Below are 12144 nucleotides of genomic sequence, written 5' to 3'. Positions count from 1 at the left end.
CTGTGTAGTATTCCATGGTGTATATGTACCACATTTTCTTTTTCCAGCCCGCACTGATGGGCACCTAAGTTCATTCCATCTCTTTGCTATTGTGAATGGTGCTGTGATGAACATACAAGTGCATGTGACTTTTTGGAAAAATGATTTATTTTCTTTTGGGCATATACCCAGTAATGGGATTACTCTGTTTTAAGTTCTTTGAAAAATCTCCAAACTGCTTTCCACAGTGGCTGAACTCATTTACATTCCCAACAGTGCATAAGTGTTCCCTTTTCTCTGCAGCATCACCAGCATCTGTTATTTTTTTAGTTTTCAACAATAGCCATTCTGACTAGTGCGAGATGGTATCTTGTTGTGATTCTGATCTGCATTTATCTGATGATTAGTGACATTGAGCATTTTTTTATACATTTCTTGGCCCCATGTATGTCTTATTTTGGGAAGTGTCTGTTCATGTCCTTTGTCCACATTTTAATGGGGTTATATTTTTGATTGTCAAATTTCTTTTTTTTCTTTTTGAGACAGAGGTCTCACTCTGTCGCCCAGGCTGGAGTGCAGTGGTGCAATCTCGGCTCACTGCAACCTCCACCTCCCAGGTTTAAGCAATTCTCCTACCTCAGCCTCCTGAGTAGCAGGGATTACAGGACTGAACCACCACACCCAGATAATTTTTTTGTATTTTTAGTAGAGACAATGTTTCACCACCTTGGTCGGGCTGGTCTCGAACTCCTGACCTCAAGTGACCCACCCACCTGGGCCTCTCAAAGTGCTGGGATTACAGGTGTGAGCCACCATGCCCAGCCGGCTTGTTGAATTGTTCAACTTCCTCATAGATTCTGGATATTAGACCTTTGTCAGATGCAAAGTTTATAAATATTTTCTCCCATTGTCTGTTTACTCTGTTGATAGGTTATTTTGCTGTGCAGAGCTCTTTAGTTTAATTAGGTCTCATTTATCAATTTTTTATTTTGTTGCCATTGCTTTTGAGGACTCAGTCAGGAATTCTTTGCCAAGGCCAGTATCCAGAATTGTATTTCCTAGGCTTTTTTCTGGGACTTTTATAGTTTGAGGTCTTAATCTAAATCTTTAATTCATCTTGAGTTAATTTTTGTATATGGTGAAAGGTAGGGGTCCAGTCTCATTCATCTGCATATGGCTAGCTAGCTATCCCTGCACCATTTGTTAAACAAGAAGTCTTTTTCCCATTGCTTATTTTTGGCAATTTTGTTAAAGGTCAGATGATTGCAGCTGTGTGGCTTTATTTCTGGGTTCTCTATTTGTTCCATTGGTCTCTGTGTCTGTTTTGGTTACTCTAGCCTTATAGTATAACTTGAAGTCAGGTAATGTGATACCCCAACTTTGTTCATTTTGCTTTGGCTATTTGAGCTCTTTTTGGTTCCATATGAATTTTAAAATACCTTCTTCATTTAAAAAATTTTTAGTAGCCCGGCTTGGTGGCTCACGCCTGTAAGCCTGTAATCCCAGCACTTTGGGAGGCCGAGGCAGGTGGATCACCTGAGGTCAGGAGATCAAGACCAGCCTGACCAATATTACGAACCCCTACCTCTACTGAAAATACAAATCTTAGCTGGGCGTGGTGGCGGGCACCTGTAATCCCAGCTACTCAGGAGGCTGAGGCAGGAGAATCGCTTGAACCCAGTAGGCACAAGATGCAGTGAGCCAAGATCACGCCATTGCACTCCAGCCTGGACAATAAGGGTGAAACTTTGTCTCAAAAAAAAAAAAAAATTTAATAGAGATGAAGTCTCACTATGTTGCCCACACTGGTCTTGAACTCCTGGGCTCAAGTGACCCTCCTACCTCAGCCTCTGAAAATACTGGGATTACAGGCATCAGCCACTGTGCTTGGCTGAATTTTTTCTAATTCTGTGGAAAATGACATTGGTAGTTTAATAGAAATAGCACTGGAATCTGTAGATTGCTATGACCATCTTAGTAATATTGATTATTCCAATTCATGAGCATGGAAGGTTTTCCCTTAGTTTGTGTCATCTATGATTTCTTTCAGCAATGTTTCGTAGTTCTCCTTGTAGAGATATTTCACCTCCTTGGTTAGATGTATTCCTAGGTATTTTTTGTGTATGTGGATATTGTAAATGGAATTGTTTTCTTGATTTGACTATCAGCTTGATTATTATTGATGTTAGAAATACTGCTGATTTTTTACACGGATTTTATACCTTGAAATTTTACTAAATTTATTAGTTATAGGAGCCTTTTGGCAAAGTCTTTAGTGCTTTCTAAGTATATATTCATATCATCAGTGAAGAGACATAATTTGACTTCTTCTTTACCTATTCAAATGTCTTTTATTTCCCTCTCTTGCCTGATTGCTCTGGCTGGGACTTCCAGTACTATGTTGAATAGGAGCAGTGAGAGTGGGCATCGTTGTCTTGTTCCTCTTCTCAAGGGGAATGCTTCCAGCTTTTGCCCATTTAGTATGATGTTGGCTGTGGGTTTGTCATAGACAGCTCTTATTATTTTGAGATAAGTTCCTTCAATGCCTACTTTGTTAAGGGTTTTTAATCATGAAGCAATGTTGGATTTTATTAAAAGCTTTTTCTGCATCTATTGAGATGATCATATGGGTTTTGTTTTTAATTCTTGTTATGTGGTGAATCACATTTATTGATTTGTGTGTTTAACCAATCTTGCATTCCAGGAATAAAGCCTACTTTGATCTTGGGGCTTTTGATACTGAGAGGTTGGGCAGGCGCATGGGCAGAGGGAACAAGTAGGCAAAGAAAATATTTGTAAACTGGTGAGTTTGGGCTCTATCAGCAGCTCAAAACTACAGCTTTCTATTGGATTATTAACTGTTTTTTACTTTTCTAATTTTTTTTTTTTTTTTTTTTTTTTTTTTTGAGACTGAGTCTGGCTCTGTCGCCCAGGCTGGAGTGCGGTGGCCGGGTCTCAGTTCACTGCAAGCTCCGCCTCCCGGGTTCACGCCATTCTCCTGCCTCAGCCTCCCGAGTAGCTGGGACCACAGGCGCCCGCCACTTCGCCCGGCTAGTTTTTTGTATTTTTTAGTAGAGACGGGGTTTCACCGTGTTAGCCAGGATGGTCTCGATCTCCTGACCTCGTGATCCGCCCGTCTCGGCCTCCCAAAGTGCTGGGATTACAGGCTTGAGCCACCGCGCCCGGCCTGTTTTTTACTTTTCTATTCAAATAAACCTGTTTGACTTGGAATGAAATATCTAAAGCTACAAATTCTTATTGCAAATAAAAAAAAAAAAATCTGAAGTCTGGTTAGTAGCTGGGCTGTGAAGAGGTCTTAGGCCCTGGCTGGGATTATCTAGACATCAGATATATTTCCCTGAGTGCTATGGCCTTGCTTGTTTCATTCTGCCATGGAGAAGTTGCAGTGTCAGCTACATATGGGCAGGCATAGAAGCCCACCATGCCCTATGAGGGAAGAAAGTCTGACACCTCCTTCTAGAAGGGAGTTTGAATTCCTTCAAAGTGGAACTCTGAAGGCTGACTATGGGAACCAGCAGCCAGGACTGCCTCTGGGATGTGATCTGAGGGGCCTTTGCAAATTTCATCCTCTAAATCACCTCTTCTCTTTCCCTGATCCCCAGCCCCAACACCCCCAGCCAAGATATCTGAATTCTGTCATTATGCGGAGACTTGGGGCTGGGGTCTGGAATTGGTCTGCCTGAACTTAAACCCTGACTGTAATGTGTATTAACTGCATGAACTTTGGGTTAATTACTTAGGCTTTCTAAGCTTCAGTTTCCTCATTCTCAAAATGAAGATACTAATTGGCATTATTATTAACATAAATTAGGATTTTTTGTAAGATTAAATGAGAAAAAACATATAAAACCTAACTTAGCATCTGTCACAGAGTAACTCACAATAAACCTTGGCAAAGTAGCACTATATGCTTAAAGAATAAAACAGATAAATAGATAAAAAAGAAAGAATAAAATAGAACATGGACATGTGAAAATGTTACCTTGGATAATGATAATATTTTTAGAAAATACTCTTACTAGCATTATTATTTTCCATTTTGACAACCCCCTAGTGACTAAGAAGAATTATCAATCTTCGAAAATAGATGATGATTTTTGAGGTTCAGAGTAGCTATGTGACTTTCCAAGTTTATGTAGTGAGAAAAATTAGGAATTCAACTGGATGGCCCAACTTTGAAAGCCAATTTTTTTATTACAATATGCTGCCAGCATGAATGCTTAGAGAGGAGAGGACAGGGCAATATTCGATGTCACACAAGAAGGAAATGTGAAAGGGTGCCCAGATTGACACTTTTGTGCATGGAATTAGGTGTTATCGTGGAATCGCTGAGAATCCACATTCAGTTGCACTCCACTATCTTTTAAAAAATCATATACAAGAAACTTCAATTATCCAAAATATAGAGAATGTTCAAGAAAGGACAGGCCAGACGCAGTGGCTCATGCCTGTAATCCCAGCACTTTGAGAGGCCAAGGTGGGTGGATCACCTGAGGTCAGGAGCTCGAGACCAGTCTGGTCAACATGGTGGAACTCCATCTCTACTAAATTAGCTGGGCGTGGTGGTATGCGCCTGTAATTTCAGCTACTGGGGAGGCTGAGGCAGGAGAATCGATTGAACCTGGAAGGCAGAGGTTGTAGTTTGCTGAGATCGCGCCACTACACTCCAGCCTGGGCGACAGAGCAAGACTCTGTCTTAAAAAGAAAGAAAAAAGAAAAAAAGATTATCCTTAAAAACTTCAGCTAGATTCAATGTTCTAAAGTTTCAGGCAGTGAAAATTATGCAGAGAGCCACTTTACTCAGAGCCAATTTACTTTATTTAGACACAACGTTAACCAGTTTGCCTAACTGACTCATTCCCTACATAATAGGAGATTATAAGAAACATACTAATGGAAGGAGAAATTTGGCAATGACAGCGGAGAGAACTAGACAGCAGTCTGACGAGAGAATAAACTCTGACAAGCAGAACAGAATCCTAAAAAATCTTAACAGTTTGGGGCTAAGTGTAAATAATCACAGTACTCACCCTGTATCCTCCTCCCACCACTCATGGTGCTCCTGTATGATGTGGGACAGGACAAGTAAGTGAGAAATAAACAATTAAAAGTTAAGTAAATTCAACATACTTTATCAAAGATGGCAGGATAGCTTACACACTTTAACAATATTAATGTCTAAAATGGTTTTAAGACTAAAAAAACAAAAACTATTTTCATTCCAGATTCCTAAACAATTTGATGGAAGGTAAATTGAGGTTTCACTGTCACTAAAAAGTGATTCCTGTGCATAACCATTATTAAGCTCAGAGGACTAGCAGAAGACTCAAATCTCAAAGTCATCACACCTCATTTTCTGGTGTAATAAAGTGAATCACCAAAAACTTAACTTTAAATCAATAAGATATTTCAAAAATAAATAAATAAAAATTTAGCAGAAATGGCTATTATGCCATCAAAGCATAAGTGGCACAGTATATTATATTTGATTTTTTTTTTTTTTTTTTTGTGAGACAGAGTTTTGCGCTATCAGCCAGGCTGGAATGCAGTGGAACAATCACAGCTCACTGCAGCCATGACTTCCCAGACTCAAGCGATGATGCTCCCACCTCAGCCTCCTAAGTTGGTGGGACTACAGGCATGCACCACCACACCCAGCTAATTTTTTACTTTTTGTAGAGATGGGGTCTTGCCATGTTGCCCAGGCTAGTCTTGAACTTCTGGGCTGAAGAAGCCATCCTCCCATCTTGGCTTCCCAGAGTGCTGGGATTAAAGGTGTGAGCAACCATGCCTGGCCTATGTATGATACTTAAAAAAATTTTTTTTTTCTTTTTTGAGACAGAGTCTCCCTCTGTCACCCAGGCCGGAGTGGAGAGCCACTATCTTGTCTTGCAACCTCTGCCTCCCGGGTTCAAGCGATTCTCCTTCCTCAGCCTCCTGAGTAGCTGGATTATAGGCGCCTGCCACCACACCTGGCTAATTTTTGTATTTTTGGTAGAGACAGGGTTTCACCATTTTGGCCAGGCGGGTCTTGAACTCCTGACCTCAGGTGATCCACCTGCCTTGACCTCTCAAAGTGCTGGGATTACAGGCATGAGCTACTGCGCCCGGCCAAAAAAAATTAATTAAAAAAAACTGAAAAACTGAAAAACAAAAAGAAAGAAAGAATGAAAGGTCTTGTCCTGGGTATATCAAAAGGGTGGCAAATAGGCCTTTGTGTTCCTGAAGTCTGGATCCTTCTAGTCACCCAGTAGAGAAGACAGATTTTTTTGTTTTGTTTTGTTTTCTGTTTTTTCCCTAAAATGCAAGCCCCTTCTGGTGGTACAGTACTCAAACTATTGAAGAAAGGTCAAGATGGACATTTTGGGTTTTAGGAGTTTAAAAAGCAAACAGCAGTCTGCCCTGCAAGAAATCCCAAAGATTGGGAAGGCCACAAGACTGCGGGTTTGACTGACAGTAGATGCACTCACTCATTCTGAGCAAGACCTCAGAGGAAAGAGCAAGAGCTGATGGGATCCAGTGGGACAGAAGGCCCTGAGGCCCATGCAAGGAGCACTGGTGTCAGAGGTGGCCCAGGGTGAATGTGGTCACTCAGAGAGCTGTCCTCCTTCAAAAGCCCCTGTTGACTTGAGCAGGGACCAAGCTGTGGCAGTCCCTTTATTTCAGTGGGCTACATCACTAGGGAGCTAAGGAGTCAGTGCCCCGTGGTAGATGAGGGTGAGAGGTGGAGGGGAAGTGGGGTGGGGGCTTGTTACCATAGCAACAACAAGAGCACTAATCATGCCTGTCCCTTTTCTAAGAATGGCTGGCTATTCAACAGATTTTGAGACTGTATTAGCTGTGGGTTTCTTAGAGAAAAGGGGAAATCGAGGTGGGATGATGAAGGGTCCATTTCCTGACAGTCTTGGGAGCTAAAGACTGAACCCGAGAGGCAGAGGTTACAGTGAGCCGAGATTGGGCCACTGCATTCCAGCTTTGGTGACAGAGTGAGACCCCACCTCAAAAAAAAAAAAAGGTAAGTGACATTACTTCTGCTCAGAAAGTGTGAAAATGTTTATGTATAAGTTTTACATCTGCATAGGCAGAAAATCAGGAAAAACAGCTATGTCCTCTCTTGCCTGATGTTCACGTAGCCAAGCTGTTGATTCTTATGACCATTCAAATGATGAGAGTTATTTTGATGCACCTGAGTCAGCTTTCAGAATGACCCCAGTAACTACAAATTGTTGCTCTGGGTAATATGGAAGTTCTCACTTCTCTTGATGGGAAACTCAAGCCAGTTTCCTCTTGCAGTGGCGTATTCAGGGCCCAGGCCTGATTTTCAATGTGGTGTGGCACAAGGCTGTTCTGGAACATCTTGGGCTGGGTAACTATTAATACTTGGCTAAAGCATCACAGTACCGAATCTTGTTGATGCAGGGGAACTGTTAAGACCACCTAGGAGGGACTTCGGGTTCTCAGAGGCCTTAAAGTAGCAGACCCTCATCTGTTTCCCTCACCTGAGAAACTGGGCTGTCTCTTACGGTTAAGTCCGTGGTGGAAATAATGCTAAGGAGAGTGGGCAGGTAATCTTACTTTTGATCTGAAAAGGGTTTAGCAGGTTAAACCTTACACTGAAAAGGGTTTAGCGGGCGATTTCTCGTGCTCTAACCTTGACTTAAGTAGTCTGGATTTTCTGTACTTGGCTGTCTTATGTCTCTCCTTCCAAGGAGAGGACAAATGGAAATCCTTTTCAGGTGGCCCAGGAGTCCATTCCAGTCCAGCAATGTTCTCTGATTTGTCCTGAGTGTTAAAGGTTCCTGATGAGAATGGACAGGAGGAAAGAAAGTCACACTAAGGACCCTCCTGTGGGAGGAAACTTAGCCTCCAGGAGTAGCTCTTTCCATATTGTGGAACACCCCCTCCCCACCACATGCTCACAATGGATTGACTGAACCATGCTCTAAGAAGAATGCAAAGCACCCACCTAGATGTGAGAGCTGCCCTGACTCAAACGCCCTTACTTTCTCTAGAAAACAGACTTTTCTGTAATACCTACTCCAAGGACTTCCATTTTCGGCAACATGGCTGGCTGATTTAGTCCCCTACCTCCCACCCCTGCAGGAAAAGACATACTGGATAAAATAAATAAGATGGTTTTAGTCAAGATCTAAAGAAGAAAACCAAAATCCCCAGGTGATGAACTATAACATGTGACTCATAGCTAGAAGACAAGTTCATGAGTTGATCCTGTGACTGGCAGGGTGAGACTGGCCCCAGATGTAAGTCCTAATAGCTGGGGTTTCCATGCAAAAATGGGAACGGGCAGGAGATATGGTCTTAGAGAACTAAATCTCAGATTCCTGCATAACAGCTGGATTAGGAAATTTGGAAATGGGGCCCCTTCTTCGTAAGGGAGACTGAATGAACTCCTCTCACCAGCTCAAGAGATAGAAGAGAAACTGCTCTCTGCTAAGAGCTCCAGGTGGAAAATAAAACAAAGCTCCCATGAGAATCTGAAACCTCTCTGAATTCACACTCCATGTACAGGGAGTGCATACATCCTAAACTAAGATATCAATGTAAAATCTGATACTGGATTAGTAAAATCCAGTGGCGTCCAGCACAAGCAGATGAGGCTCCCAAAGGACAAAGCAATCCTGACTGAAGTGCGTTCAAAACTGCATTGAGAGCCCCCTGCCTAAGGAAACTATATTAGCTTGCCAGGACTGCTGTCACAAAGCACCTCAAAAGGAGTGGCTGAAACGGCAGAAAGTTATCGTCTCATGTTCTAGAAGCTAGGATTCTGAGGTCAAGGTGGCAGTGGAATTAGTTCCTTCTGAAGGCTGTGAGGGAGAATCTGTTCCAGGACTCTTCCTCCTTTTCTAGTGCTTTCTGGGCAATCTTTGACATTCCTTGGCTTATAAGCATTATACATATCTCTGCCTTCATTTCATATAACCTGGGTCATAGCTATAACCTGTGTTATAGCTATAGCAATCTACCTGTGTTGTCTACATTCTAAATTTTCCATTTTTATAAAGATACCAGTTGCATTGGATTAGGCGCCCACCTACTTCAGTATGCCCTCATCTTAACTTAGATAATTACATTTGCAGTGATACTTTTTCCAAATAGGGTTATATTCTGAGGTACTAGAGGGTTCAACATCTGCATTTGGGAGGAACACAATTGAACCCATAACAGAGGCAATCCCAACAAGAAGGGTCAGCGACACACAAACATGGTAGGAGAGTAGCACCCCAGGAAGTGACACAACAGTCTGAAAGAGGCAAGGCTCTGAAATTCACTGAGGCTCAGTTGCCCCAGTAGTCACAGGCGGAGAGCATCCTTCATCTAACACGGCTTTTATAAGGATCAGACTAGATAGTGTACTTGCAAGCACCTTGCAAACTGCAACATACTATGCTAACATTAGTTTTCATTTTTATTACTTTAGTTAATTAAAGACACTGTAATAACTCTTATTTATTCAGGGCTATGCTAAACTCACATTATCTCATTCAGTTCTCACCCATAACCCTGTGTGGTAGATATCTTCATTTTGTGGATAACAAGATTACAGTTTAGATAAATTAAGTCATTTGCCTGAAGCCATATGGCTAGTCAGTGGCAGGGCTAGAATTGAAACTTTGGCCTGTCAGGGTCCAAAGTCTCAGCCCTTCTTTATTCTGAATCTTTTCCAGGTGCTAAGGCTAAGTTTTAGGCAGTGGCCAGGGTGAGGAAGAGGCAAAAGAAAGGAGATGTACTCTATCCTGAGAAGCAAAATCCAGTGAGGAGGGTAGATGGAGACTTATTTAAAAAGCAAATAAGTATGATGTTGGGGACACGGGGCAAACAGAAAGAGAATGATGAATGAGACCCAGTCCCTGCCCTGGATGGGCAAACAGTAGATTTGCATGAGTGCTCAAGGGCGCAGGCGAGCCTTGTGACCCTGGAATGAAGAATGGCTTGGAGGTGCAGGTCAGGAGAGCTGCAGGATGAGGTGATGTTGGACCTGATCTGGAATATTCCAGAGTATGGGCTTGTTATGAATCCCAACTCTACTGTTTACAAGTTGTACGACCCTGAACAAGTTACTTAAATTCTCAAAACCGCAGTTTCTTGAGCTGTAAAATGAAAATAATTATTGGCCTTCTTAATAGCCACGTGCCTCTTCTTTCTTCTTATAGAATCCCCATTTTGGTTTTTTGTTTTGTTTTGGTTTGAGACAGGGTTACCCATACTAGAGTGCAGTAGAACAACCTTGGCTTCCTGCAGCCTTGAACTCCTAGGCTCAAGCGATGCTCCCACCTCGGCCTCCCAAGTAGCTGGAACTACAAGTGTGTGCCACCATGGTTCACTACTTAAAAAAAATTTTTTTAAAAGATAGGGTCTCATTCTGTTGCCCAGGCTTGTCTCAAACCCCTGGCCTCAAGCTATCCTCTTGTCTTGGGCTCCCAAAATGCAGGGATTACACCGTGCCTGGCTTACTTATTTATTTATTTATTTTGGTATCTATTCTCCTTCCTCTCCTGTGCCTCAGAGGAGGTGGCCTGGATGCCTGTGTGGCTGCAGAGACTGAAGCAGATGGAGCCCAGTCAATCATGGAGACTCCCCTTTCCTCCCATGGTGATACACTGAGGTGTGGGTGGGAAATCTAGGTCTAGTTAGGGAGATGTGAGAAGGGTTCTGCTGCAGGGTCTCTGGATGAAGTCCTCGCTTGTCATAAATGTGAAGAATATAAAGAAATATACTATCTAGTTTATAGATACAGATATATATTTATAGAATAAAGCTCTCTTTTCTGCCCCTGGACGTCTGCGAGGATGAGGTAACCAGAAGTGTTGCAGCCATCTTGAAACCACATTGTTTGCTAATCCGAAGATAAGGTCAGTGAGAATGACAGAGAGAAAGCCTCAAAGTAACCTGGATCGCTGATGACTTTGTTCAGCCGCTGAATTTAGCAGCTCAGGCTCTGTACTACCTCTAGAGTTCTTGATACATGAGAAAATAAATGTTTTACTGCTTAAGGTCCTCTATTATTTATAGCCAAAAACATCCTAAATGATTAACCTCATATATCTGTAGGGAGTAAATGAAGTAATCCCTATAAAGTGTTCAGCACAGTGAAATGTTAACAACGATCATTAATAGAATATTTTATTATGAAATTATATACTGCTTTCTTCTTTACTAACGTTGGGGCTGGGAAGCTGATGTCCTACAATATGGCACTTTGACATGCTGAACTGAAGAAGCCTCAAGGTTTCTGTGTTCTCCTCCCCACCCCGCTGTCTCTCCCAAAACCTTTATCTGCCTGAGATCCAGACCCAAGAGAAACAATTGTTTCTCCTTCCCCTCCCTGTAAGACCAAGAATGTAACCACACCTGAACAGACTTTTTCACAAGATAATGTACAAGTTAATCTTTGTTCACTGATCCATTCATTCACCTTAGTAATCCCCTCAACAGATCACTCTTCTCTCTGCTCCCAGAACCTGTTTTGCCAGGATGGTATATAGGCTTCTGAACCCCGCTGGGAGGTGGACAGTCGCTCTGCGATTCTCACCATGTATACACAGTGAATAAATTTGTATGCCCTTCTATTAATCTGCATCTTGTCAGTGGTTTTTCAGCGAACCTTCAGAGGGCCGCAAGGAACATATTCCTTGCTCCTACACTAATATGTGTCCTATTTCTCCAAATATATGTGATTATTTTTGGCCAGAACCCAAGCGGCTGTTTCTTTGATATCCCACTCAGCTGACAAGCAAAATGCATAGTTGATGTTTAATATTTATTTCATCATTAATCACTATATATATATTTTCCCTAAGTAGTATAACCCTGATGGACAATCCAACCCAGATGCTGCCCAATTTTTTTTTTTTTTTTTTTTTTTTTGAGACGGAGTCTTGCTCTGTCGCCCAGGCTGGAGTGCAGTGGCGCGATCTTGGCTTATTGCAAGCTCCGCCTCCCAGGTTCACGGCATTCTCCTGCCTCAGCCTCCCAAGTAGCTGGGATTACAGGTGCCTGCCACCCACCACGCCTGGCTAATTTTTTTGATTGTGTCCCCAAGAATGTTTTATTTTGCCACGGAGAAGTGAATTCCAAGAGAATCAAAGTAGTTTGAAAAAGGGGAAAATGGCAGACCTGTCTTAA

This window comes from Theropithecus gelada, chromosome 1 (assembly GCF_003255815.1).
Source record: "Theropithecus gelada isolate Dixy chromosome 1, Tgel_1.0, whole genome shotgun sequence".
NCBI lineage: Eukaryota > Metazoa > Chordata > Mammalia > Primates > Cercopithecidae > Theropithecus > Theropithecus gelada.
The sequence above is the reverse complement of the archived record's forward strand: the minus strand, read 5'-3'. Positions refer to the sequence as shown.